The 26,051-nt window shown below is 50.9% G+C and overlaps 2 long non-coding RNA genes across 2 annotated transcripts in view; one reads left to right on the forward strand and one right to left on the reverse strand.

Moving 5' to 3' along the window:
- Positions 1–26,051, reverse strand: part of LOC116585838 — a 190,091-nt gene that overhangs the window by 47,546 nt on the left and 116,494 nt on the right. The window lies entirely within an intron of this gene.
- LOC116585843 lies at positions 11,382–13,409 on the forward strand. The gene is made up of 3 exons (XR_004283786.1): positions 11,382–11,423; positions 11,962–11,968; positions 13,246–13,409. It is a non-coding gene; the product is annotated as an uncharacterized LOC116585843 (long non-coding RNA).

The raw sequence follows: 26,051 nt of genomic DNA on the forward strand, positions 1-26,051 counted from the left end.
ACCCCACATGAGGATCAATCTGCTTGGCCTTTGAGGGAACCCCGATTTATAGGCTTCCCTGGCCACTAGTGCTGTTTCTGATAGAGCCTGAGCCCCGGTCTCCTCTCAGTCAACCAGAGAGGGGTCCCATATCCAACATGCGAGACCAGCAATGGCCCAAGTCCATCATCTCTACACATCCTTGGTATTCAGGCACCTGTGCCAGACCTAACCCTAACCCAAATTTGTGTTTCTAGACTTCCCTCCCAAAACAATGGCTCACATGCCCTCCAGGATGATGTCTCTGGAGCCACACCACATGACTGTGTTTGTCATAGTTACCCATACTTTACAGATTAGGAGAACCCTGCAAGGACCCCGAGCCAATCACAATATTGGCAGCCACTCTGGATGCCATTGTGTAGGTGAAACACCCTGAACACATACATTCAGGCACAACCAACTCTACGTCCTGAGTCAGAAGATAGAACCTGTCATGCCTCTGGGCCCTTATTGGAACCTTAGATTAGGTTCTCAGGTATCTATCCTCAGAGGCCTGTCCTGGAATACCAACTTATGATACAACATGCGCACCCTGAGCCACACAACAGAACATCTGTCTGCAGAAGGAAAACATGCACTTCAACCTGTGCCTAAATTCAAAATAGGAGAATCCTACATGGCACATTAGCCACCAGAACATTCTAAGATCTCCCTGGTAACAAACCAGCATTGTGGCCCATCTTTAAGAGATTCCATGTCAACTCAAGGCCTTGGTACTTCACCCCAGAGCCTCCAGAACGAACCTGCCATGTTTCTCAGCTGCAATGGTCAATGGAGGTGTGCTTTCCAGGCATCCATGAGGGAGAGCTCTGCTACCCAATCTTTCCACATGGTAGACCCTGGAGCAAACAAACCAGACTTCACCTGTCCAGTAGAGGGAAACCTTGCTGTTTGGAGCACCTCCAAAGCCTCAATATGGGAAATCCTCCATGGCCTCTTGACACCACCCCTCCATTTGTCAGTCTTCATAGACACAAACTCCAGTGTGAGCAAATATCTGACTTCCACTCTTACTCATGTGCTCGATATCTCGAAAAACCACTGCACATTGGAACTACCTTTCGCTTGGTACTCAATTGAACCGTAGCTTGTGTTTACAATTCCATCCTCACCCTACTGGTCCCCAAGCTCACTTGATAGGGAATTATGGAGTTACAATGCTGCATTCTGCCTCCCCCATAGAAAGAACAAGTGCCTGGTGAGACTGCCAAGAAGCCCCATATGAGGGTAAATCTGCTTGGCCCTCGAGGGAACCCCAATTTATAGGCTCTCCTGGCCACTAGTGCTCTGTCTGACAGAGCCTGATATCCGACCTAGTATCAGCCACCCAGAGAGCGGGTCCCATATCTAGCATGTGGAAGAGGCCATTTCCAAAGTCCATCAACTCAACCCATCCTTTGTATTCAGGCACTTGTCTCCTGACCTTTGCTGTAATCCCTGCCAATGGGGAAACCTGAAACACAATAGAGAACTCCTCCTTCCCCATGGCAGAAAACATGGCTGTTGGGATTGGTGTCCAACCCTCAATAGGCAGCAGCATGGGCAATGAAATCTCACCCACTCCTGAGGGCTACCCTGGGCACAAACAGGCATTTTGATCCTCAGCCTGAGCATGTTTTCAAACAAGCCCTCTCATTTGCACCAGTAGGATCCCGTATTGAAGGCCTAGTAGGCCCCTATGCCTAATTCCTAAAACTTGGTGGGATTTTCCAGGCGCCCAGACCCATAGACTGTCTCTGGAATCCCTGTTTGGGGGCACACCTTAGATGGAAAACAGCACTCATCCCTTCCCCGAAAAAGCCACCAAACAATGGAGAGCCAACAGGATTCTTAGAGATGAAAAGTGTCCTATGGACCTCTGAGACCACACCTTCATTCCGAGGCCATCCAGGACACACAATCCAGATAGAAAAGCCTGTGCTACTGCCTTCCTCTCACCCTAATTACAGTTCCTGATGAGCTGCCCACCAGGTCTACATATTGGGCCTGCAAACACCTTGCCACTAACCCTAACCAGAATTTGTGTTTGCAGACTTCTCTCACAAAACCATGGCTCACATGCCCTCCAGGATAGGGTCTCTGGATCCACACCACAGAACTGTGACTGCCATCCCCAAAGAAACTGTGCCCGTCAAATTTGCCCAAACCTTCCAGATTATAATAAATTGGCAAGGCCCTGAGTCCACTCCAATATTGTCGGCAGTGCTGGACGCAAATGTGCAGACTGAAACAACCTGTTCACCTACATCCAGGCAATAAGCCAAGTCAATGTCTCTGAGACAGAAGATTGAACCTGATATGCCCCTAGGACCTCATTGGAACCCTAGATTAGGTTTTCAGGCATCTGTCCTCAGTGTCCTGTTCTGGAATACCAACTTAGGATACAACATGTGGTCCCTGAGACACACATCAGAACATCTCCTGTCACTAGAGGGAAACCGTGCCCTTCGACCTGTGCCAAACCTTCAGAGTTGGAGAATCCTGCACAGCCCGATAGACACCAGCACATACGCAGAGTTTGTGTGTTGCTCCAAACCACAAGGTTTCCCTCTGAGGGAGAGTCGAGTCCTGTTGGATGGCTCTAGGATGTCCCATACGGAAGGACTGGAGATCAGGGTTCGAAGTATGGATGCCTGTACACCATACCTCACATTCCCATTGACTATTAGCAACAAAACATGTTTGAACTTCTGACTCTGGGGCGAGTTACCCAGGGAGCTGAGTTGAAATGGACTCTCCTGAGGATGGTTCGTAAAGCAGGTTTGTGTCCATGGAGACCTTGGAATGTGCTGGTGCCTCAGGGGCCTTGCAGAATTCGCCTAACCGAAGGGTTTGATACAGCTCCAATAAGAAAGCTCCCCATGTGGAGATGAGAGAGATCCTGTTTGATGCCTCAGAAGAGCCCCCGATGCTGGTCTTCGAAACCAGTCCTCTGAGGAGAAACACCTGGAAACCAAAGCTAGGGTTCAGATTAGGGCCTTGGGGCCTGTCCGTTTCAATCTTCTGTCTCTGGCGACACTGTCTGAGTGTCTATGTGGAGATAGTTGCTCTTCTGGTGTTGGTGTGCCCCTCTTAGTCTAGGGCGGCCTACACTATTGGCATGGCCTCGGGTGCCTTGGAGGTATCTCCTAATCTGAAGGGTTGTGGCCACTGGATTGGGCACAGTTTTCTTGGAGAGGACAGGCACAGTCCTTCAGTGTGGCTCCATAGGCCCTAGCCTGGAAGGTGTGTGGGTCCGTGCTGTGAGCACAAAAGTCTGTAAACAGAAACTCGGGTTAGGTGTGGCACCGAGGGTATGGCGGGGTGGATCTACAGACCATGAGGGGAGCTCCTCAGCTATGGAAAGACGGGCGAGTGGAAGGTTGTCCCTCAGGCTTTTGTCTCTGGATGTTGTGTCCAGGATAGCCGAGAGTTGTAGAGGTGGCCTCAGGGGCTATGGACGAATCTCCCTCTCTGGGGATTTGGCCCAGCTCCCAAGACTTTGAGGTCATTTTGTGGGAAGGGTGTAGTCCTGTTGTCTGGCTCAGGTGTCTCTCCATGAGAGGGATTCCAGAGCAGAGCCCCAGGTATAGGCAACTGGAAAACTTGAACTCTGGTGAGGTTTGGGAGCATAGGGCCTTGGCAAGCCCCATATTCAGGCTCGTGTTCCAGGACCTGAGAGGCCTTACTTCGACATGGGGCTCACATTGAGAGTCACAATGCGAGTTTGTGCCCAAGGCGGCACTCAAGTTTGGGCTTGGCCTCAGGGGACATGAAGGTTTCTCCTACCCTGAAGGTGTGACTCCATGCCAAAAGCAAGCTTTACAGCCACGGGGAAGGAGGGATTCTGATTTGTGCTTCAGGTACCCACTGTTGCCGAGATTTGATATAATGTCTAGGTTCAGATGTCTGAAAACCCAGGTTGGGAAGAGATGATGGCATAAGGCCATGGCGTGTCTGTTGTGCTGGGTGTGCAGCCAGCTGTCTCCTTGTCTGTGGGGACGTCTGGCCTCAGGCTATGTCAGACAGAGCAATAGTTCCCAAGGCAGCCTATCCAATTGGTGTGCAGTCAATGCCTGAGAAGGTTGATCCTCATTTGGGCTTTCTGAACAGCCCCATAGAACAAAGTTTTTCTTCTGGTGGGCAGTCAGAGGGCTGCTTTGTGGTTCCGGAATTCCCAGTCTGGAGAGCTTGTTTGCCAGGAGTGTGAGGAAGGAAGTCTGAAAACACAAGCTATCATTATTTTTGTGGCCAAGTGCATGGCAGACCCACTCTGTAGAGTCTGAATCGAGATCTCCTGCATCTGAGGTCAGGGCGAGTGTCAGATGTTGCCTCCGGCTGGAGTTTGTGCCCATAATGCCCCCTTCCGGAAGGGGGTGGGGGCGTCATGAGGCGAGGGAGGTTTCCCTACACTAGGAGTTGTGAGCTGCTCCAAACCTCAAGGTTTCCTTCTGCAGGACAGTCGAGGCCTATTGGTTGGTTCCAGGATGCCCCGTAAGGAAAGACTCGAGACCAGGGATCTAAGCATGGATGCCTGAAAATGCCACCTCACACTCCAATTGGCAGGTCAGGGCAAGGCAGGCTTAATCTGTGGGCTCTTGGGCGAGCTACCCAGAAGGATGAGTTGAAATGGACTCTCCTGAGGATGGGTCATAATGTGGGTTGATGGCCATGGAGAACTTGGGATGTGGCGGTGGCTCACGGAATCTGCAGGACTCTCCAACCCGAAGGGTTTGACACAGCTTAAACAAGGAAGCTTCCCATGTGGAGATGAGAGGTGTGCTGTTTGGTGCCTCAGGAAAGCCCCACATAGTGGTCTTTGAAACATGGCCTCTGAGGAGTGACACCTGGAAACCAAAGCAAGAGTTCAGATTCGGGCCTAGGGGCTTGTCCATTTCAATCTTCTGTGTCTCCGGATATCTGTATATGTGTCTGTGTGGAGGCAGTTGCTCAGCTTGTGTCAGGATGCCGCTGTTTGTTCAGGGCGGCTTACAGTAGTGGGATATCCTCGGGGACCTTGAGGTTTCTCCTATTCTGTAGGGTTGTGGGCAATCGAAAGGGCACAGTCTCCTAGGAGAGAGCAGGACAGTCCTGTGGTGTGGATCCAGAGGCCCCAGCCTGGAAGCTGTGTGGACCAGGGCTGTGGGGACAGATGTCCAGAAACACAAAGCCAGCTAAGGTTTGGAGATGAGGTTATGGCAGGACTGATCTACAGTCCATGAGGGGAGCTCCTCGTGATATAAAAGGAGGCTGAGTGGGAGGCGGTTGTTCAGGCTTATGTCTCTGGATGTTGTATTCAGGATGGTTGTTTAATGTAGGGGTGGAATCATGGGCCATGGAAGAGTCTCTCTCTCTGGTGATTTGCCCAGCTCCCAAGAGATTGGGGTTATTCTGTGCGAAGGGAGGAGTCCTGTTCTCTGCATCATGTGTCCCACCCCCAATTGAGAGATTCTTGAGCAGAACACTGGGTACAGAAAACTGGAATACCCGCCCTCTGGTAAGGCTTGGGAGCCTATGGGCATGGCAAGCCCCATACGTGAGCTCTTGTTCCAGCCACTGAGAAGCGTTACATGAATAGGGGACTCACGCTTAGTGTCACAATGTGTGTTTGTGCCCAAGGCGGCCCTCAATCATGGGCGGGGCCTCACTGAGCATGCAGGTTTCTCCTACACTGAACATTGGACAACATGCCAACCATAAGTTTTCTTGCCATGGGGAAGGAAGAGTTCTTATTTCTGCATCACGTTCACCTCTGGGCATTGATTGGTTGATAAGGTCTAGGTTCTGAAGCCTGAAAACCGAGTTTGGGAAGAGATGATGACCTAAGGCCATGACGGGTACAATGTGTTCAGTTTGGGGCCAGCTTTCTAGGTCTCGTTCAGGAATTCTGTGCTCAGGCTGTGCCAGACAGGGCATTAGTGCCCACAATGGCTGTATAATTCTGGCGTGCAGAAGATAATCATTTGGCGTGCAGAAGATAATCATTTGGGGTTTCTCGGTAGCCCCATATGGCAAAGTTTTTATTCTGGAGGGCAGATAGAATGCTGCATTGTGGCTCCGGAATTGCCAAACTGGAGGGCTTTTGGGCCAAGAGTGTGAGGACGGAAGTCTGTGAACAAAAGCTAGGCTTAGGTAGCTGGGTGAGGGCACGGCAGACACACTCTGTAGAACTGAATCGAGAATTTGTGCATGTGAAGTCAGGGCAATGATCAGACGTTGGCTCAGGTTGGAGTTTCTGTCCATAATAGTCCCTTCATGAAAGGGGGTCATTACGAGGCCATGGGGGGTTTCCCATGATGGGAGTAGTGAGATGCTACAAACCACAAGGATTTTCTGCTGGTCAATTGAAACCTGTTTGATGTCTCCAGGACGTCCTATATGGAACGACTTCAGAGCAGGGTTCTAAGGATGGATGCCTGGGCAGCCTGCCTCACATTTTAATTGTCTCCTAGCGACAGGACACGTTTGATCTGCTGCCATGGGCGTAGCAACCGATGGGGTTGTGTTTAAATGGACTCTCTTGATGATGGGTCATAATGTCCGTTTGTGTCCATGGAAATCTTGGAATGGGGCGGTGGCACCAGGGCCCTGAAGGATTCTCTTAACCAGAAGTTTTGACAGAACTCCAATGAGCAAGTTTCCCATAGGGAGACGAGATTTGTTCTCATTGGTGCTTCATTAACCCCCCATATTCTGGTGTTGGAAACCAGAACTCTGAGGAGAGATGCCTGGAAACCAAAGCAATGGATCTGATTAGGCCCTAGGAGCCTGTGCTTTTTAATAATCTTCTCTGGAGACATCTATCTATGGGTCTGAGTGGAAGTAGTTCCTCAGCTGGTGTCAGATCGCCCCTATTCATCCCAGGCATTCTACACTCTTGGGATGGCCCAGTGACTTTGGAGGTCTCTTCTAATTTGCAAGTTTGTGGCCAATGAAATGGACAGAATTCCTTTGGGGAGGGAAGGCACAGTCCTGAGGTGTGGCTCTAGGGGCCAAAGTGTGGAGGGTGTGTGGGCCAGAGCTGTGGGGACAGAAGTCTGAAAACAGAAACTCGGCTTCGGTGTGGGGACATAGATATGGGAGGCCCGATCTACAGACCTTGAGAACTCTTCATGATACCAACAAAGGGCGAGTGTGAGGCGCTTGCTCAGGCTTTTGTCTCTGGATTTTTTCTCACCGATGGCCGTGGAATGTCAGGTTGGCCTCATGAGCCATGGACAAGTCACCCTCTCTGGGGATTTGGCCCAATGCCAAGATTTTGGGGTCATTCTGTGGGATGGGAGTAGTCCATTCTGTTATTTTACCTCAGGTGTGCCACTAAAAGAGGGGTTCCAGAGCAGAGCCCTTGGGAGGGATGACTGGATAACCTGAACTCTGCTTAAGATTGGGGGCCTAGAGGCATGGCCAGCCCCATATGCGGGCCCTTGGTCCAGCCACTGAGAGGCATTACGTGAGGACAGAGCTCACACTGAGGGTCACAATGCATGTTTATGCCCAACACAGCCCTCAAGCATGGGCAGGGACTCAAGGCCACGCTGGTATCTCCTACACTGAACGTTGGAAAACATGCCAACCACAAGTTTTCTTACCATGGGGAAGAAGGAGTTCTGATTTCTGCATCAAGTTCACCCCTGGGCAGTGATTGGAGATAAGTTCTAGGTTCTGAAGGCAGAAAACCGAGTTTGGGAGGAGATAATGACCTAAGGCCATGGCGGGTCCGATGTTCTCAGTGTGCGGTCAGCTGTCTGAGTGTTGGTCAGGAGGTCCGGGCTCAGGCTGTGTCAGACAGGGCATTAATGCCCGGTTAGACTATACAATTTGGGTACAGTCGAGTGCCGTGTAGGTTTATCCTCATTTGGGGTGTCTGGGAAGTTCCATAGGGCAACATTTTTCTTCTGGAGGGCAGGCAGAGTGCTGCATTGCGTGTCTGGAATTGCCAAACTTGAGGGCATGGGGGCCAGGAGTGTGAGGACGGAAGTCTGAGAACACAAGCTAGGCTTAATTTGAGGACGAGGGCAAGACAGGCACTTGTGAGTGCTCCAAAACACAGGGATTCCTTCTGCAGGACATTTGAGACCTGTTGGATGGCTCTAGGATGTCCCATACAGAAGAAGGCTAAGGCAGGATTCTAAGGATGGCTGCCTGGACAGCCCGCCTCACATTCCAATTGTCTTCTAGCAACAGGACAGGTTCGATCTGCTGGCTCTGGGGGAGCAACCGAGGGGGCTGAGTTGAAATGGAATCTCCTGCAGATGGGTCCTAATGTGGGTTTGTGTCCATGGAGACGTTGGAATGGGGTGGTGGCAACAAGGCCCTGAAGGATTCTCCTAACCGGGGGTTATGAGACAGCTCCAAAGAGGAAGTTTCCCATGTGGAAACAAGATTTGTTCTGATGGGTGCCTCAGGAAACCCCCCTATGCTGGTATTAGAAATCAGGCTTCTGAGGAGAGATACCTGGAAACCACAACAATGGATTTGATTAGGGCCTAGGGGCCTGTCCTGTTCAATTTTCTTCTCTGGAGACATCTGTCTATGGTATGAGTGGAGGTAGTTCCTCAGCTGTTGTCAGATAGCCCCTGTTTGTCCGGGAGGCCTACACAATTGGGATGGCCTCGGGGTATTTGGAAGTTTCTCCTAAATTATACGATTGTGGACAATGGAATGGACAGAATTTCCAATGAGTGGGCAGGCACAGTCCTGATGTGTGGCTCCAGTGGCCCCAGCCTCGAGGGTGTGTGGGCCAGGACTGTGGAGACAGAAGTCTGAAAACACAAACTCGACTTAGATTTGTGGACATAGATATGGCAGGCCCGATCTATAGACCGTGAGGAGAACGCTTCGGGATATGAAGAAACGGCGTGTGTGAGGTGATCACTCAGGCTTCTGTCTCTGGATTTTGTGTCAACGATGGCTGCAGAATGTTGGGGAGGCTTCATGGTCCATGGACGAGTCTTCCTCTCTGTGGATTTGGTCCTATCCCAAGAGTTTTGGGTCAGTCTGTGGGGTGGGAGGCGTCCTTTCTGTTTTGTTACCTCAGGTGTCCCACCAAACGAGGGATTCCAGAGCCGAGCACTGGGGAGGGGTGAATGGACAACCCGAACTATGGTTAAAAATTGAGGCCTAGTGGCATGGCAAGCCCAATATGCCAATTCTTGGTCCAGCCACTGAGAGGCCTTACTTGAGGACAGCGCTCACATTGTCGGGCATAATGTGTGTTTGTGACCAACGCGGCCCTCAAGCATGGGTGGGGCTCATGGGCCACACTGGTTTCAACAACACTGAAAGTTGGACAACATGCCATCCACAAGGTTTCTTGCCATGGGGAAGGAGTTATTGTTTCTGCATCATGTTCAACCCTGGGCAGTGATTGGTGATAAGGTCAGGGTTCTGAAGCCTGAAAACCGAGGTTTGGAAGAGATGACGACCTAAGGCCATGTTGGGTCAGATGTGCTCAGCATACGGCCAGCAGGCTGGGTGTGTGTCAGGAGGTCCAGGCTCAGGCTGTGTCAGAAAGGGCTTTAGTGCCCAGGGTAGCCTGGGCAACTAAATTGGGGTACAGTCAAGTGGCGTGCAGGTTGATCCTCATTTGGGGTTTCTGGGTAACCCCAGAGGGCAATGTTTTTCTTCTGGAGGGCAGGCAGAGTGCTGCATTGTAGTTCTGGAATTGCCAAACTGGAGGGCTTGTGGGCCAGGAGTGTGAGGACGGAAGTCTGAGAACACAAGCTAGGCTTAGGTTTTGGGGCAAGGGCACAGCAGGCACAATCTACAGAGCTGAATTGAGATCTCGTGCATCTGAAGTCAGGGTGAGAATCAGACGATCGCTCAGTTTGGATTTCTGTCCCTGATGGCCCCTTCATGAAGGGGGGGTGGGGATCACGAGGCCATGGAGGTTTTCCCAGGATGGGAGCTGTGAGATGCTCCAAACCGCAAAGATTCTTCTGTGGGACCACTGAGACCCATTGGTTGGGTCCAGGAGGTCCCATACGGAATGAAACTGAGTAGGTTTCTAAGGATAGATGGCTGGGTTGCCCGCCTCATTCCAATTGTCTCCTAGCAACAAGACAGGTTCGATCTGCTGGGTCTGGGGGAGCAACCGAGTGGCTGAGTTGAAATGGACTCTCCTGCGGATGAGTCCTAATATGGATTTGTGTCCATGGAGACCTTGGAATGAGGCGGTGGCACCAGGGCCCCGAAGGATTCTACTAACCAGATGCTTTGACACAGCTCCAATGCGAAAGTTTCCCATGTGGACACGAGATTTGTTACGATGGTGCCTCAAGAAACAGCCATATGCTGGTATTGGAATCCAGGCCTCCGATGAAAGATGCCTGGAAACCAAAGCAATGGCTATGATTAAGGCCTAGGGGCCTGTTCATTCCAATTTTCTTCTCTGGGGACATCTGTCTACGGGTCTGAGTGCAGGTAGGTGCTCAGATGTGCTCAGATTGCCCTTGTTTGTTCTGGGCGGCCTACATATTGGGATGGCCTCGGGGACTTAGGAGGTTTATCCTATTTGTAGGGTTTTGGCCAATGGAATGGGCAGAATTCCCTTGGATAGGGCAGGTACAGTCCTCAGGTTTGGCTCCAGGGGCCTGAGCCTGTAGGGTGTGTGGGCCAGGGCTGTGGGGACCTTTGTCTGAAAACACAAACTCGGCTTAGTTTTAGGTCATAGGTATGGCAGGACTGATCTACAGACCGTGAGGAGAACTCTTCAGGATACCAACAAAGGGCAAGTGTGAGACTTTTGCTCAGGCTTTTGTCTCTGGATATTGTGTCACCAGTGGCCTTGGAATGTCCGGGTGACCTCATGGGCAATGGACGAGTCTCCCTCTCTGGGGATTTGGCCCAAACTCGAGTTTGGGGTCATTCTGTGTGCTGGGAGGGGTCTGTTCTGGTTATTTTTCTTTCTTTTTTTTTTTTTTTTAACCTCAGGTGTCCCACCAAAAGAGGGATTCCAGGGCAGAGTGCTGGAGAGTGGTGAATGGACAAACTAACCTCTGATTAAAAAATGGGGGCTAGGGGGATTGTAGCCACATATGCGGGCTCTTGATTCAGCCACTGACATGCCCTACTTGAGGACAGGACACATGCTGCGTGTCACAATGCATTTTTGTGCCCAATACAAGCTTCAAGCATGTGCTGGGCCTCATAGGCCACACTGGTTTCTACTACTCTGCACGTTGGACAACATGCCAACCACAAGATTTCTTACCATGGGGAAGGAAGAGTTCTGATTTCTGCATCACGTTCAGCCCTGGGCAGTGATTGGAGATAAGGTCTAGGTTCTGAAGCCTGAAAAACGAGGTTGGAAGTGATGACGACTTAAGGCCATGGCGGGTCTTATGTGCTCAGTATGCGGCCAGCTGTCTGGGTGTTGGTCAGGAGGTCTGGGCTCAGGCTGTGTCAGTCAGGACATTAGTGCCCAGGGTAGACTTTATAACTGGGGACTAGTCGTGTTGCGTGCAGGTTTATTCTCATTTGGAGTTTCTGGTTAGCCCCATAGGGCAACTTTTTTTTTTGATGGCAGGCAGAGTCCTGCATTGTGGTTCCAGTATTGCCAAACTGGAGGGCTTGTGGGCCAGGAGTGTGAGGATGGAAGTCTGAGAACAGAAGCTAGACTTATGTTTCAGGGCGGGGGCACGGAAGACACACTCTGCAGAGCTGAATCCAGATCTCGTGCATCTAAATGAGGGCGAGGATCAGACGTGGCTCAGGTTGGAGTTTTTATACATCATGGCCCTTTCATGAAGAGGACGGGGCAAGGGAGGTTTTCCTACGGTGGGGGTTGTGAGATGCTCTAAGCAGCAAGAATTCCTTCTGCAGGACAACTGAGAACTGTTGGATGGCTCCAGGACCTCTCAAAAGGAATGATTCCAGAGCAGGGTTCTAAAGATCGATTCCTGGGCAGCCTGCATCGCATTTCAATTGTCTTCTTGTGAGAAGACAGGTTCGATCGCCTGTCTGTGCGGGAGTAACAGGCATCCTGCAATGGGCTCTAATGTGGGTTTGTGTCCATGGAGACCTTGGAATTGTGCGGTGGCACCGGGGCCCTGAAGGATTCTCCTAACCAGAGGTTTTGACACAGCTCCAATGAGCACATTTCCCATGTGGAGACGATTTGTTCTGATGGGGCCCTCTGGAAACCCCTTATGCTGATATTGGAAACCAGGCCTCTGGGGAGAGATGCCTGGAAACCAAAGCAATGGACCTAACTAGGGCCTATTGGCCTGTCCGGTTCAATCTCCTTCTCTGGGGACATCTGTTTATGGGTCGGAGTGGAGGTAGTTGCTCAGCTGGTGTCAGATTGCCCCTGTTTGTCCTGGGCAGCCTACACTATGGGCTGGACTCGGGGACATTGGAGGTTTCTCCTAATTTATATGGTTGTGACCAATGGAATTGGCAGAATTCCCTTGGAGAGGGCAGGCACAGTCCTGTGGTGTCACTCCAGGGTTCCCAGCCTGGAAGGTGTATGGTCCTGGGCATGGGGACAGAAGGACGTAGGTATGGCAGGCCTGATCTACAGACCGTCCAGAGAACTTTTTGGGATATGAACAAAGGGCATGTGTGAGGTGCTTGGTCAGGCTTTTGTCTCTGGATTTTGTGTCAATGATAGCCGTGGAATGTTGGGGTGGCCTCATGGGACATGAACATGTCTCCCTCACTTGGGATCTAGCCCGATCCCAAGAGTTTGGGGTAATTCTGTTGGATATGAAATGTCCGTTCTTGTTCTTCTTTTTTTTTTTTTTTCCACAGGTGTCCCACCAAAAGAGGAATTCCAGAGCAGGGCTCTGAGAGGGGCGACTGGACAACCCAACCTCTAGTTAATATTGGGGCCCTAGGGGCATAGCAAACCCCATATGGGGGCTAGCCACTGAGAGTCCTTCCTTGAGGACTGGGCTCACGCTGATAGCCACAATGTGTGTTTGTTTCTAACGCTGCCTTCTAGCATGGGCGAAGCCTCAAGGGCCATGCTGGTTTCTCCTACACTGAACATTGGACAACAAACAAACAGAAGTTTTCTTGCCATGAGGAAGGAGGAGTTCTGATTTCTGCACCATGTTCAACCCTGGGCAGTGATTGGAGATAAGGTCTAGGTTCTGAAGCCTGAAAACCGAGGTTGGGAAGAGATGACAACATAAGGCCATGGCGGGTCCAATGTGCTCAGTGTGCAGCCAGCTGTCTGGGTGTCGGTCTTGAGGTCCGGGGTCTAGCTGTGTCTGGCAGGGCATTAGTGCCCAGGGTGGACTATGTAATTGAGGTACAGTCGAGTGGTGTGAATGTTGATCCTCATTCGGGGTCTCTGGGTAGCCCCAGAGGTCAATGTTTTTCTTCTGGAGGGCAGGCAGAGTGCTGCATAATGGCTCCAGAATTGCCAAACTTGAAGGCTTGTGGGCCTGGAGTGTGAGGACTGAAGTCTGCGAACACAAGCTAGGCATAGGTTTGGGGTGGGGGCACTGAAGGCACACTCTACAGAGGTGAATCGAGATCTCGTGCATCTGAAGTAAGGGCGAGGATCAGATATTGGAAGGTTGGAGTATCTGTCCATGATGGCCCCTTCAGGAAGGGGGGGTGGGGCAACACGAGGCCATGGAGTGTTTCCCTCGATGGGGGTTTTGAGATTCTCCAAACCACTAGAATTCCTTCTACGGGAAAATTGAGACATGTTGGATTGCTTAAGGACGTCCCATATAGAACAACTCCAGAACAGTATTCTAAAATTTGATGCCTAGGCAGCCCTCTTCATATTCGAATCGTCTCCTTGGGATAAGAGAAGTTCAATCTGCTGGCTCTGGGGGAGCAACCGAGGGAGATATGTTGAAATGCACTCTCCCGCGGATGGGTCATAATATGGGTTTGTGTCCATGGAGACCTTGGAATGGGGCAGTGGCACTGGAGCCCTGAAGGATTCTCCTAACCTAAGGCTTTGACACAGCCCCAACGAGCAAGTTTCCCATGTGGAGACGAGATGTGTTCTGATCGTTGCCTCAGGAATCCCCCGTATGCTGGTATTGGAAACCAGTCCTCTGTGGAGATGTCTAGTAACCAAGGCAATGGATCCAATTAGGGGCTAGGGGCCTGTCTGGTTCAATGTTCTTCACAGGGGACATCTGTCTACGGGTCTGAGTGGAGGTAGTTCCTCAGCTAGTGTCAGATCACCACTGTTTGTCCTGGGGTGCCGACACTATTGCGATAGCCTCAGGCACTTTGTAGGTTTCTCCTAATTTGTACGGTTGTAGCCAATGGAATGGGCAGAATACCCTTAAAGAAGGCATGCACAGTCCTGAGGTGTCACTGCAGGGACCCCAGCCGGGAGGGTGTGTGGGCCATGGCTGTGGGGACAGAAGTTTGAAAACACAAACGTGGCGAAGTTTTGGAAACATAGGTATGGCAGGCCGAATCTATATACCGTGAGGAGAACTCTATGGGATATGAGCAAAGGGCGAGTGTGAGGCAATTTCTCAGGCTTTTGTCCTTGGATTTTGTGTCACCAATGGCCGAGGAATGTCGAGGTGGCCTCAAGGGATATGGACGAGTCTCCCTCTCTGGAAATTTTTTCCGATCACAGGAGTTTGGGGTGATTCTGTGGGATCCGAGGAGTCCGTTCTTTTTTTTTTTTTTTTTTTTTTGTTTACCTCAGGTGTCCCACCAAAAGAGGGATACCAGAGCACAGTCCTGGTGAGAGGAGAATGGACAAACCGACCTCTGATTAAGAATGGGGGCTTAGGGGTAGGGAAAGCCCCATATGTGGGCTTTTGGTACAGCCACTGACAGGCCTTACTTGAGAACAGGACTCATACTGAGGTTCACAATGCGTGTTTGTGCCCAATGCAGCTCTCAAGCATGGGCGGGGCCTCATGGGTCATGCTGGTTTCTCCTACACTGAATGTTGGAAAACATGCCAACCACAAGGATTCTTGCCATGGGGAAGGAGGAGTTCTGATTTCTGCATCACATTCACCGCTGGGCAGTGTTTGGAGTTAAGGTCGAGGTTCTGAAGCCTGAGAAACGAGGTTGGGAAGAGATGATGACCTAAGTCCATGGCAGGTTCGATGTTCTCAGTGTGCGGCCAGCTGTCTGGGTGTTGGTCGGGAGGTCCGGGCTTAGGCTATGTCAGACAGGGCAATGGTGCCCAGCGTAAACTGTATAATTGGGGTACAGTCGAGTTGTGTGCAAGTTGATCCTCATTTGGGGTTTCTGGTTAGCCCAATAGGGCAACGATTTTCTTCTGGAGGGTAGGCAGAGTGCTACACTGTGTCTCCAGAGTTCCCAAACTGGAGGACTAGTGAGACAGGAGTTTGAGGACGGAAGTCTGAGAACACAAGCTAGGCTTAGATTTTGGGATGAGGGCTCAGCAGGCAACTCAGCAGAGCTGAATCGAGATCTCGTGCATCTGAAGTCAGGGTGAGGATCAGACAATGACTCAGGTTTAGTTTCTGTCCATGTTGGTCCCTTCATGAAGCAGGAGGTGCATCACGATGCTATGGAGGTTTTCCCATGATGGGAGTTGTGAGATTCTCCAAACTGCAAGGATTCCTTCTTCGGGACAATTAAGACCTGTTGGATGGCCTATTACATCCCATAGGGACGACTCCAGATCAGGGTTCTAAGGATGGATGCCTGGGCTGCCCGCCTTGCGATAAGACAGAATCGACCTGTGCTTTCTGGGGGAGCAACCGAGGGTGCTGAGCTGAAATGGACTCTCCTGTGCATGGTTCTTAATGTGGGTTTGTGTCCATGGGGACCTTGGAATGGGGCGGTGGCACCAGGGTCCTGAAGGTTTCTACTAACCACAGGTTTTGACACAGTTCCCACGTGCAAGTTTTCAATATGGAGACAAGATTTGTTCTGATGGGTGCCTCAGGAAAGCCCGATATGCTGCTATTGGAAACCAGGCCTCTGAGGAGAGGTGGCTGGAAACCAAACCACTGGATCTGATGAGGTCCTAGGGGCCTGTCTGGTTCAATATTCTTCTTTGGGGACATCTGTCTCCGGGTCTGAGTGGAGGTAGTGGCTCAACTGTCCCAGCAGCCTACACAGTTAGGATAGACTTGGGAGGTTGGAGTTTTCTCCTAATTTGTTCTGATTGGTGTCACCCCGACATTCCTCAGCCATCACTGACACAAAATCCAGTGACAAAAGCCTGATCAAGCACCTCACACTCGCCCTTTGCTCATATCCCCGAGTTTTCCTCAAGGTCTATAGACCATTCCTGCACTAATGTCCTGTCTTACACAACCCGAGTCCGGACCTCCCGACCGACACCCAGACAGCTAGCCGCACACTGAGCACATCAGACCAGCCATAGCCTTATGTTGCCATCTCTTCCCAACCTCGGTTTTCAGGCTTTGGAACCTATATCTGATCTCCAATCACTGCCCAGGGTTGAACATGATGCAGAAATCAGAACTCCTCCTTCCGCATGGCAAGAAATCCTGTGGTTGGCATGTTGTTGAACGTTCAGGTTAGGAGAAACCAGTGTGGCTTATGAGCCCCCCCCCATGCTTGAGGGCCAGATTGGGCACAAACTCGCATTGTGATACTCAGCGTGAGCCCTATCCTCAAGTAAGGCCTCTCAGTGGCTGGAACATTAGTCAGCATATGGGGCTTGCCATGTCCCTAGGCCCCCATTCTAAACCAGAGGTCGGGTTGTTCAGTCGCCCCTCCCCAAGGCTCTCCTCTGGAATCTGTCTTTTGTTGGGACACTTGAGGTTAAAAAAACAGAAAGGACTCCTCCCATTATAAAGAATGACCACTAACTCTTCGGATCGGGCCAAATCGCCAGAGAGGGATACACGTCCATGGTCAATGAAGCCACCTCGACATTCAACGGTTATCGTTGATACAAAATCGAGACAAAAGCCTCAGCAAGCGCCTCACACTCGCTCTTTGTTCATATCCCGAATAGTTCTCCTCAAGGTCTGTAGATCGGGCCTGCCATACCTCCATCCCCAAACCTTATCGGAGTTAGTATTTTCAGGCTTCTTCTGTCATCACAACCCTGGCCCACACACCCTCCAGCCTGGGGTCTCTGGAGCCACAACTCAGGACTGTGCCTGCCCGCTGCAAGGGAATTCTGCCCATTCCATTGGCCACAACCGGACAAATTAGTGGAATTTCCAAAATCCCCAAAGTTTTCCCAATGGTGTAGGTTGCCCGGAACAAACAGGGGCGATCTGCCAACAGCTGAACAACTACCTCCACTCAGATCCATAGGCATATATCCCCAGAGAAAAATATTGAACCCGACATGCCCCTAGGCCCTAATCAGATCCATTGCTTTGATTTCCAGTCATCTCTCCCCAGAGACCTGGTTTGCAATACAGCATTTGGGGTTTCCTGAGGCACCGATCAGAACAAATCTCGTCTCCACAAATTAAACGTGCTCTTTGGAGCTATGTCAAAACCTCCAGTTAGGAGAATCCTTCAGGGCCCCGGTGACACCGCCCCATTCCAAGGTCTCCATGGACACAAACCCACATTATGACCCATCTGTAGGAGAGTCCATTTTGACTCAGACCCCTCGGTTGCTCCCCCAGCCCCAGCAGATAGAAAATATCTTTTTGCTAGGAGACAATTGGAATGTGATGTGTTCTGCCCACTCATCCATCCTTAGAACACTGCTCTGGAGTCGTTTCCTATGGGACGTCCTGGAGCCATCCAACAGTTCTCAATTGTACCACAAAAAGAATCTTTGTGGCTTTGAACATTGCACAATACCCATCATGGGAAAACCTCAATGGCCTCCTGATGCCCCCCCTCCATGAAGGGGCCATCATGGACAGAAACTCTAACGTGAGCCAACGTCTGATCCTCACCCTGACTTCAGATGCACGAGATCTCAATTCAGCTCTTTAGAGTGTGCCTGCCCTGCCCTCACCCTGAAACCTAAGACTAGCTTGTGCCCTCAGATTTTCATCCTCACACTCCTGGCCAAAATGCCCTCCACTTTGGGAATTCTGTAGACACAATGCAGCACTCTGCCTCCCCTCCAGAAGTAAATCTTTGCCCTATGGGGCTACCCAGAAATGCAAAATGAGGATTAACCTCACGCCACTCGACTGTACCCCAATTATACAGTGTACACAGGGCACTAATGTCCTGTGTGACACTGCCTGAGCCCCGACGTCCCTATCAAAACCCAGACAGATGGCCGCACACTGAGTCCATAAGACTCGCCAGGGCCTTAGGTCATCATCTCTTCCCAACCTCGGTTTTCAGGCTTCAGAACCTAGACCTTATCTCCACTCACTGCTGGGGTTGAATGTGATTCAGAAATCAGAACTCCTCCTTCCCCGTGGCCAGAAACCTTGTGTTTTTCGTGTTGTCCAACGATCAGTGTAGGAGAAACCAGTGTGGCCCATGAGGCCCCGCCCATGTTGAGGGCCGTGAGGGCACAAACACGCTTTGTGACCCTCAGCATGAGCCCTGTGCTCACGTAAGGCCTCTCAGAGGCTGGACCAATTGCCTGCAAATGGGGCTGGCCATGCCCCTAGGACACCAATCTTGACCAGAGGTCGAGTTTTCCAGTCGCCCCTCCCCTAGGCTCTGCTCTGGAACCCCTCTTTTGGTGGGACACCTTAGGTTAAAAAAAAAAAAAACCAGAAATCATTCCTCACATCCCACAGAATGACCTCAATCTCTTGGGATTGGGTCAAATCTCCATTGAGGGAGACCCATCCATGGCCAATGAGGCCACCTCGGCATTCCACGGCTATTTTTGACACTAAATCCAGAGACAAAAGCCTTAGCAAGCGCCTCACACTCGCCCTTTCTTCATATCACGAAGAATTCTCCTCTTGGTCTGTATTCCAGGCCATCCATACTTTCGTCCCCAACCCTAAGCTTAGTTTGTGTATTCAGACTTCTGTCCCCACAGTCCTGGACCACACACCCTCCAGGCCGGGGCCCCTGGATCTACACCTCAGGATGTGCCTGTCCTCTCCAAGGGAATTCTGCTCATTCCATTGGACACAACCTGACAGATTAAGAGAAACCTCCTAATTCCCCAAGGCCATCCCAACACTGTCGGGTGCCCAGGACAAACAGGGGAGATCTGTCACAAGCTGTGCAACTACCTCCACTCAGACATGTAGACAGATATTCCCAGAGAAGAAGATTGAACTGGACAGGCACCTAGGCCCTAATCGAATCCATTGCTTTTGATTCCAGTCATCTCTCCTCAGAGTCCTGGTCTCCAATACCAGCATATGTGGGTTCCTGGAGGTTTCAATCAGAGCAAATCTCATCTCCACATGGGAAACTTGTTCTTTGGAGCCATGTCAATACTTCCAGTTAGTAGAACTCTTCAGGTACACGGAGCCACTGCCCCCTTCCAAGGCCTCCATGGATACAAGTCCACATTATGAACCCTCCTCAGGAGAGTCCATTTCAACTCAGCCCCCTTCGTTACTCCCCCATAGCTAGCGATCGAACCTGCCTTATCACAAGTAGATAATTGGAATGGGAGGCGGGGTGCCCAGGATTCCATCCTTAGAACCCTAGTCTGGCCTCATTCCGTAATGGATGTCCTGGAGCCATCCGACTGGTCTTGACTGTCTCGCAGAATGAATCCTTGGGGATTGGAGCATCTCACTACTCCCATCTTGGGAAAACCACCATGGCCTAATGATGCACCCACACCTTCGTGAAGGGGGGAAATGGACAGAAACACCAACCTGAGCCAAAGTTTGATTCTCGTCCTGTCTTCATATCCACGAGATCTCGATTCAGCTCAGCAGAGTGTACCTGCCATGCCCTCACTCCAAAACTTATGCCTAGCTTGTGTTCTCAGACTTCCGTCGTCACACGCCTGGGCCACAAGCCCCCCAGTTTGGGAATTCTGGAGCCACAATGCAGCACTCTTCCTGCCCTCCATAACAGAAACGCTGCCCTATGGAGCTACCCAGAAACCCCAAGTGAGGATCAACCTGCATGTCACTCGACTGTAGCCCAATTATACAATCTAACCTGGGCACTAATGTGCTGTCAGACACAGCCTGAGCCCAGACCTTCCGACCAACACCCGGACAGCTGGGGCCACACCTCAGGAGTGTGCCTGCCCTCTCCAAGGGAATTCTGCCCATTCCATTGGCCACAACCCTACAGATTACGAGAAACCTCCAAAGACTCCCGGGACTATCCCAATAGTGTAGTACTCCCGGGAGAAACAGGGGCGATCTGACACAAGCTGAGCAATGACTCCCACTCAGAACCATAGAGAGATGTTCCCAGAGTAGAAGATTTAAGCAGACAGACCCCTAGGCCCTAATCAGATCCATTGCTTTGGTTCCTAGGCATCTCTACTCAGAGGCCTGGTTTCCAATACCAGCTTACTGGGGTTCCTGAGGCACCAATCAGAACAAATCTTGTCTCCACATGGGAAACTTACTCTTTGGAGCTGTGTCAATACCTCCTATTAGGAGAATCCTTCAGGGCGCCAGCGCCACTGCCCCATTCCAAGGTCTCCATGGACACAAACCCACATTATAATGATACACAGGAGAGTCCATTTCAACTCATCCCCCTCGGTTGCTTCCCCAGAACCAGCAGAACAAATCTGCCTTGTCACTAGGAGACAATTGGAATGCGAGTTGGGTTGCCCAGGCATCCATCGTTAGAACCTTGCTCTTGAGAATTTCCTTATGGGACGTCCTGGATCCATCCAACAGGTCTCGACTGTCCCACAGAAGGAATCCTTGCAGTTTGGATCATCAGAATTTCGCACCGTGGGAAAAACTCCATTGCCTCGTGATGCCCCCCAACTTTCATTAAAGGACCCTCATGGACAGAAACTCCAATCTGAGCCAACGTCTGATCCTGCCCTGTCTTCAGATGCATGAGATCGCGATTCAGCTCTTCAAAGTGTGCCTGCTGTGACCTCGCCTCAAACCTAAGCCTTGCTTGTGTTCTCGGACTTCCGTTCTCACACTCCTGGCCCACAAGCCCTCCAGTTTGGCATTCCATAGGCACAATGCAGCACTCTGCCTGCCGTCCAGAAGAAAAACGTTGTCCTATGGGGCTACCCAGAAACCCCAAATGAGGATCAAACTGCATGCTACTCGACTATACCCCAATTATACAGTCTTGTCCGGGTACTAATGCCATGTCTGACATAGCCTGAGCCTAGATTCCTGACCTACACCCAGACAGCTGGCCGCACACTGTACACATCGGACCCTCCATGGCATTAGGTCATCATCTCTTCCCAAATTCTGTTCCCAGGCATCATAACCTAGACCTTATCTCCAATCACTGCCCAGCATTGAACGTGATGCAAATATCAGAACTCCTCGTTCCCCATGGCCAGAAACCTTGTGGTTGGCATGTTGTCCAATGTTCAGTGTAGGAGAAAACAGCATGACCCATGAGCACCTGCCCATGTTTGAGGGCCGCCATGGGCACAAACACACATATTGACCCTCACTGTCAGCCCTAACCTCAAGTAAAGCCTCTCAGTGATTGGACCTAGAGCTTGGATATGGGGCTTGCCATTTCCCTAGTCCCCCCATCTTTACCTGAGCTTGAAATGTCTGGTCACTGCTACTTAGGGCTCTGCTCTGGAATACCTCTTCAGTGGGACACCTGAGATTAAAAACAAAACAAAAACAAAAACAAACAAACAAACAAACAAAAGAACAAAACAAACAAACAAACAAACAAACAAAAACACACAGATAAAGAACTACTCCCATCCCAGACTGACCACAAACACTTGGGATCTGGCCAAATCCCCTAGAGAAAGACTCTTCCATGGCCCATGAGGCCAGCCTGACATTCCCTGGCCACCACTGAAACAAAATCCAGAGACAAAAGCCTGAATAAGTGCCTCACACTCGCCCTTTTTTCATAGCCCAAATAATTCTCCTCTCGGGCTGTAGATCAGACCTGTCATACATAGTGAACAAACCCAAGCTGAGGTTGCGTTTTCAATCTTCTGTCCCCACCGTCTTGGCCCACAAACCCTCCAGGCTTGGGCCCTTCGAGCCACACCTCAGGACTGTGCCTGCCCTCTCCAGGGGAATTCTGCCAAATCCAGGGGATTTGTGCCTGCCCTCTCCAGGGGAATTCTGCCACAACCCTACAGATTAGGAGAAAACTAAGGGATCCCCCAAGCCATCCCAGTACTGTAGGCTGCCCACGACAAACAGGGGCGGTCTGTCAGAAGCTGTGCAACTACCCCCACTCAGACTCATAGACAGATATCCCCAGAGAAGAAGATTGAACCGGACAGGCACCTAGGCCCTAATTGGATCCATTGCTTTTCATCTCAGGCATCTCTCCTCATAGGCCCGCTTTCCAATACCAGCATATATGGGTTCTTGGTGGAATCAGTCAGTACAAATCGCGTCTCCACATGTGAAACTTGCTCTTTTGAGCTGTGTCAAAACCTCCGGTTAGAATCAACCTTCAGGTACACGGAGCCACTGCCCCATTCCAAGGTCTCCATGGACACAAACCCACATTATGACCCATCCTCAAGAGAGACCATTTCAACTCAGGCCCCTCGGTTGCTCCCCCAGAGCCAGTAATCGAACCTGCATTATTGCAAGTAGATAATTGGAATGGGAGGCGGGCTGCTCAGGATTCCATCCTTAGAACCCTGCTCTGGTGTCATTCTGTATTGGATGACCTTGAGCCATCCGACAGGTCTCGACTGTCCTGCAGATGGAATCCTTGGGGATTGGAGCATCTCACTACTCCCATCTTGGGAAAACCACCATGGCCTCATGATGCCCCTCCCCCTTTGTGAAGGGGGGGAAATGGACGGGAACTCCACCATGAGCCTAAGTCTGATCCTCGCCCTGAGTTCATATCTATGAGATCTTGATTCAGCTAAGCAGAGTGTGCCTGCTGTGCCCTCCCTCGGAAACCTTAGCCAAGCTTGTGTTCTCAGACTTCTGTCGTCACATGCCTGGGCCACAAGCCCTCCTGTTTGGGATCGGGAGCCACAATGCAGCAATCTGCCTGCCCTCCAGAAGAAAAACTTTGCCCTATGGGATTACCCAGAAACCCAAAATGCGTATCAACCTGCACCCCACTCGACTGTACCCCAATTGTACAGTGTACCCTGGGCACTCATGTGCTGTCTGACACAGCCTGAGCCCAGAACTCCCGACAGACACCTGGACAGCTGGGGGCACACCTCAGGACTGTGCCTTCCCTCTCCAAGGGACTTCTGCCCTTTCCATTGGCCACAGCACTACAAATTACGAGAAAACTTCAAAGACCCCCGAGACTATCCTGATAGTGTAGGACTCCCGAGAGAAACAGTGGCTATTAGACACAAGCTGAGAAACGACCTCACTCAGAACCGTAGACAGATGTTCCCAGAGAAGAAGATTGAAGCGGACAGACCCCTAGGCCCTAATCAGATCCATTGCTTTGGTTTCTAGGAATCTCTACTCAGAGGCCTGGTTTCCAATACCAGCTTATCAGGGTTCTTGAGGCACCAATCAGAACAAATCTCATCTCCACATGGGAAACTTGCTCTTTGGATCTGTGTCAATACCTCCGGTTAGGAGAATCCTTCAGGGTGCCAGAGCCACTGCCCCATTCCAAGGTATCCATGGACACAAACCCACATTATGACCCATCCTCGGGAGACTCCATTTCAACTCACTCCCCTACATTGCTCCTCCAGAGCCAGGAGACCGAACCTGTGTTGTCGCTAAGAGAAGATTAGAATAGGAGTTGGGCTGCCCAGCATCCATCGTTAGAAACCCGCTCTGGAAAAAATTTTTATGAGACGTCTTTGATCCATTACAGGTCTCGACTGTCCCGCAGAAGGAATCCTTGTGGTTTGCAGCATCACACACTCCCACCATGGGAAAACTTCCATGTCCTCGTGATGTCTCCACCTTCATGTAGGCATCATCATGGACAGAAACTCCAACCTGAGGCAATGTCTGATCGTTGCCCTGACTTCAGATGCACGAGATCTCAATTCAGCTCTGCAGAGTGTGCCTGACCTGCCCTTGCTCCAAAACCTAAGCTTAGCTTGTGTTCTCAGACTTCTGTCCTTCCACTCCTGGCTCACAAGCCCTCCAGTTTGGGAATTCTGGAGACACTATGCAGCACTCTGCCTGTCTTACAGAAGAAAACCAATGCCCCATGGGACTACCCAGAAATCCCAAATGAAGATCAACCTGCACGCCACTCGACAGTACCCCAAATATACAGTCCAGCATGAGCAGTAATTCTCTGTCTGACTCGGCCTGAGCCCAGACCTCATGACCGACACCCATAGAGCTGGCCGCACACTGAGAACATCGGGCATGCCATGGCCTTAGGTTGTCATCTCTTCCCAACTTCTGTCTTCAGATTTCAGAACCTAGACCTTATCTCCACTCACTGCCAAGTGGTGTACATGATGCAGATTTCAGAACTTCTCCTCCCCCATGGCAAGAGACTTTGTGGTTGGCATGTTGTCCAACGTTCAGTATAGGAGAAAACAGTGTGGCCCATGAGGCCCTGGCCATGCTCGAGGGCTGCGATGGGCACAAACACACATTGGGACTCTCAGCGTGAGCCCTGTCCTCAAGGCTGGACATCTCCGTGACTGGACCAAGAGCCCGCATATGGGGCTTGCCATGCCCCTAGTCCCCCAATCTTAAGGAGAGCTCAAGATGTCTAGTCACGTCTACTCAGGTCTCTGCTCTGTTATTCGTTTTTTGGTGGGACACGTGAGGTAAAACAAAACAAAACAAACAAACAAAAGGCAAAAAGGACTCCTCCCATCCACAGAATAACCCCAAACACTTGGGATATGGCCAAATCCCCAGAAAGAAAGACTCGTCCATGGCCCATGAGGAAACCCCAACATCCCACGGCCACCATTGACACAAAATCCAGAGACAATAGCCGAGCAAGAGCCTCACACTTGCCATTTGTTTATAACGCGAATAATTCTCCTCACAGTCTGTAGATTGGGCCTGCCATACCTATGTCCCCAAACCTAAGCCGAGTTTGTGTTTTCAGACTTTTGTCCCAACAGCTATGGCCCACACACGCTCCAGGCTGGGTGCCCTGGAGCCACAACTCAGGACTGTGCCTGCCCTCTCTCAAGGATATCCGCTCATTTCATTGGTCACTACTGTACAGATTAGGTAAAACCTCCAATGTCCCTGAGGCCATCCCAATAGTGTAGGTCGCCCAGGACAAACGGGGGCGATCTGTCACAAGATGAGCAAAGACCACCACTCAGACCCATAGACAGATAGCCCCAGAGAAGATGATAGAACCGTACAGGCACATAAGCCCTAACTGAATCTAGTTCTTGTATCCAGGCATCTCTGCTCAGAGGCCTGGTTTCCTGAGGTACCAATCAGGACAAATCTCGTGTCCACATGGGCGACTTTTCTTTGGAGACATGTCAAAACCTCTACTTGGGAGAAACCTTCAGGTCCCTGGAGATACTGCTCCATTCCAAGGTCTTCATGGACACAGAACCACATCATGACCCATCCTCGGGAGAGTCCTTTCAACACAGCACCTTCGGTTGCTCACCCAGAGTCAGCACATTGAACTTGTCTTGTCATTAGGAGATAATTGGAATGCACCGTGGGCTCTCCAGGCCTCCATCCTTAGAACCTGCTCTGGCGTCTTTCCATATGGTACGTCCTGGAGCCATCCAACAGGTTTCGAATGTCCTGGAGAATGAATCCTTGTGGATTGGAGCATCTCACAACTCCCATCGTGGGAAAACCTCCAGGGCCTTATGAATCCCACCCGCCTTCATGAAGGGGGATCATGGACAGAAACGCCAACCTGAGCCAACATCTGGTCCTCACCCTGAATTTAGATGCACGAGATCTCGATTTAGCTCTGCAGAGTGTGCCTGCGGTGCCCTCGACTCGAAACCTAAGCTTAGCTTGTGTTCTCAGACTCCTGTCCTCACACTTCTGGCCCACAAGCCCTCCAGTTTGGGAAGTCCAGAGCCACAATGCAGCACTATGCCTGCCCTCCAGAAAAAAAAAAAAAAGTTGCCCCTGGGATGCCAGGCTACCAAGAAACGCCAAATGAGGATCAAC

Source organism: Mustela erminea, chromosome 3 (assembly GCF_009829155.1).
Source record: "Mustela erminea isolate mMusErm1 chromosome 3, mMusErm1.Pri, whole genome shotgun sequence".
NCBI lineage: Eukaryota > Metazoa > Chordata > Mammalia > Carnivora > Mustelidae > Mustela > Mustela erminea.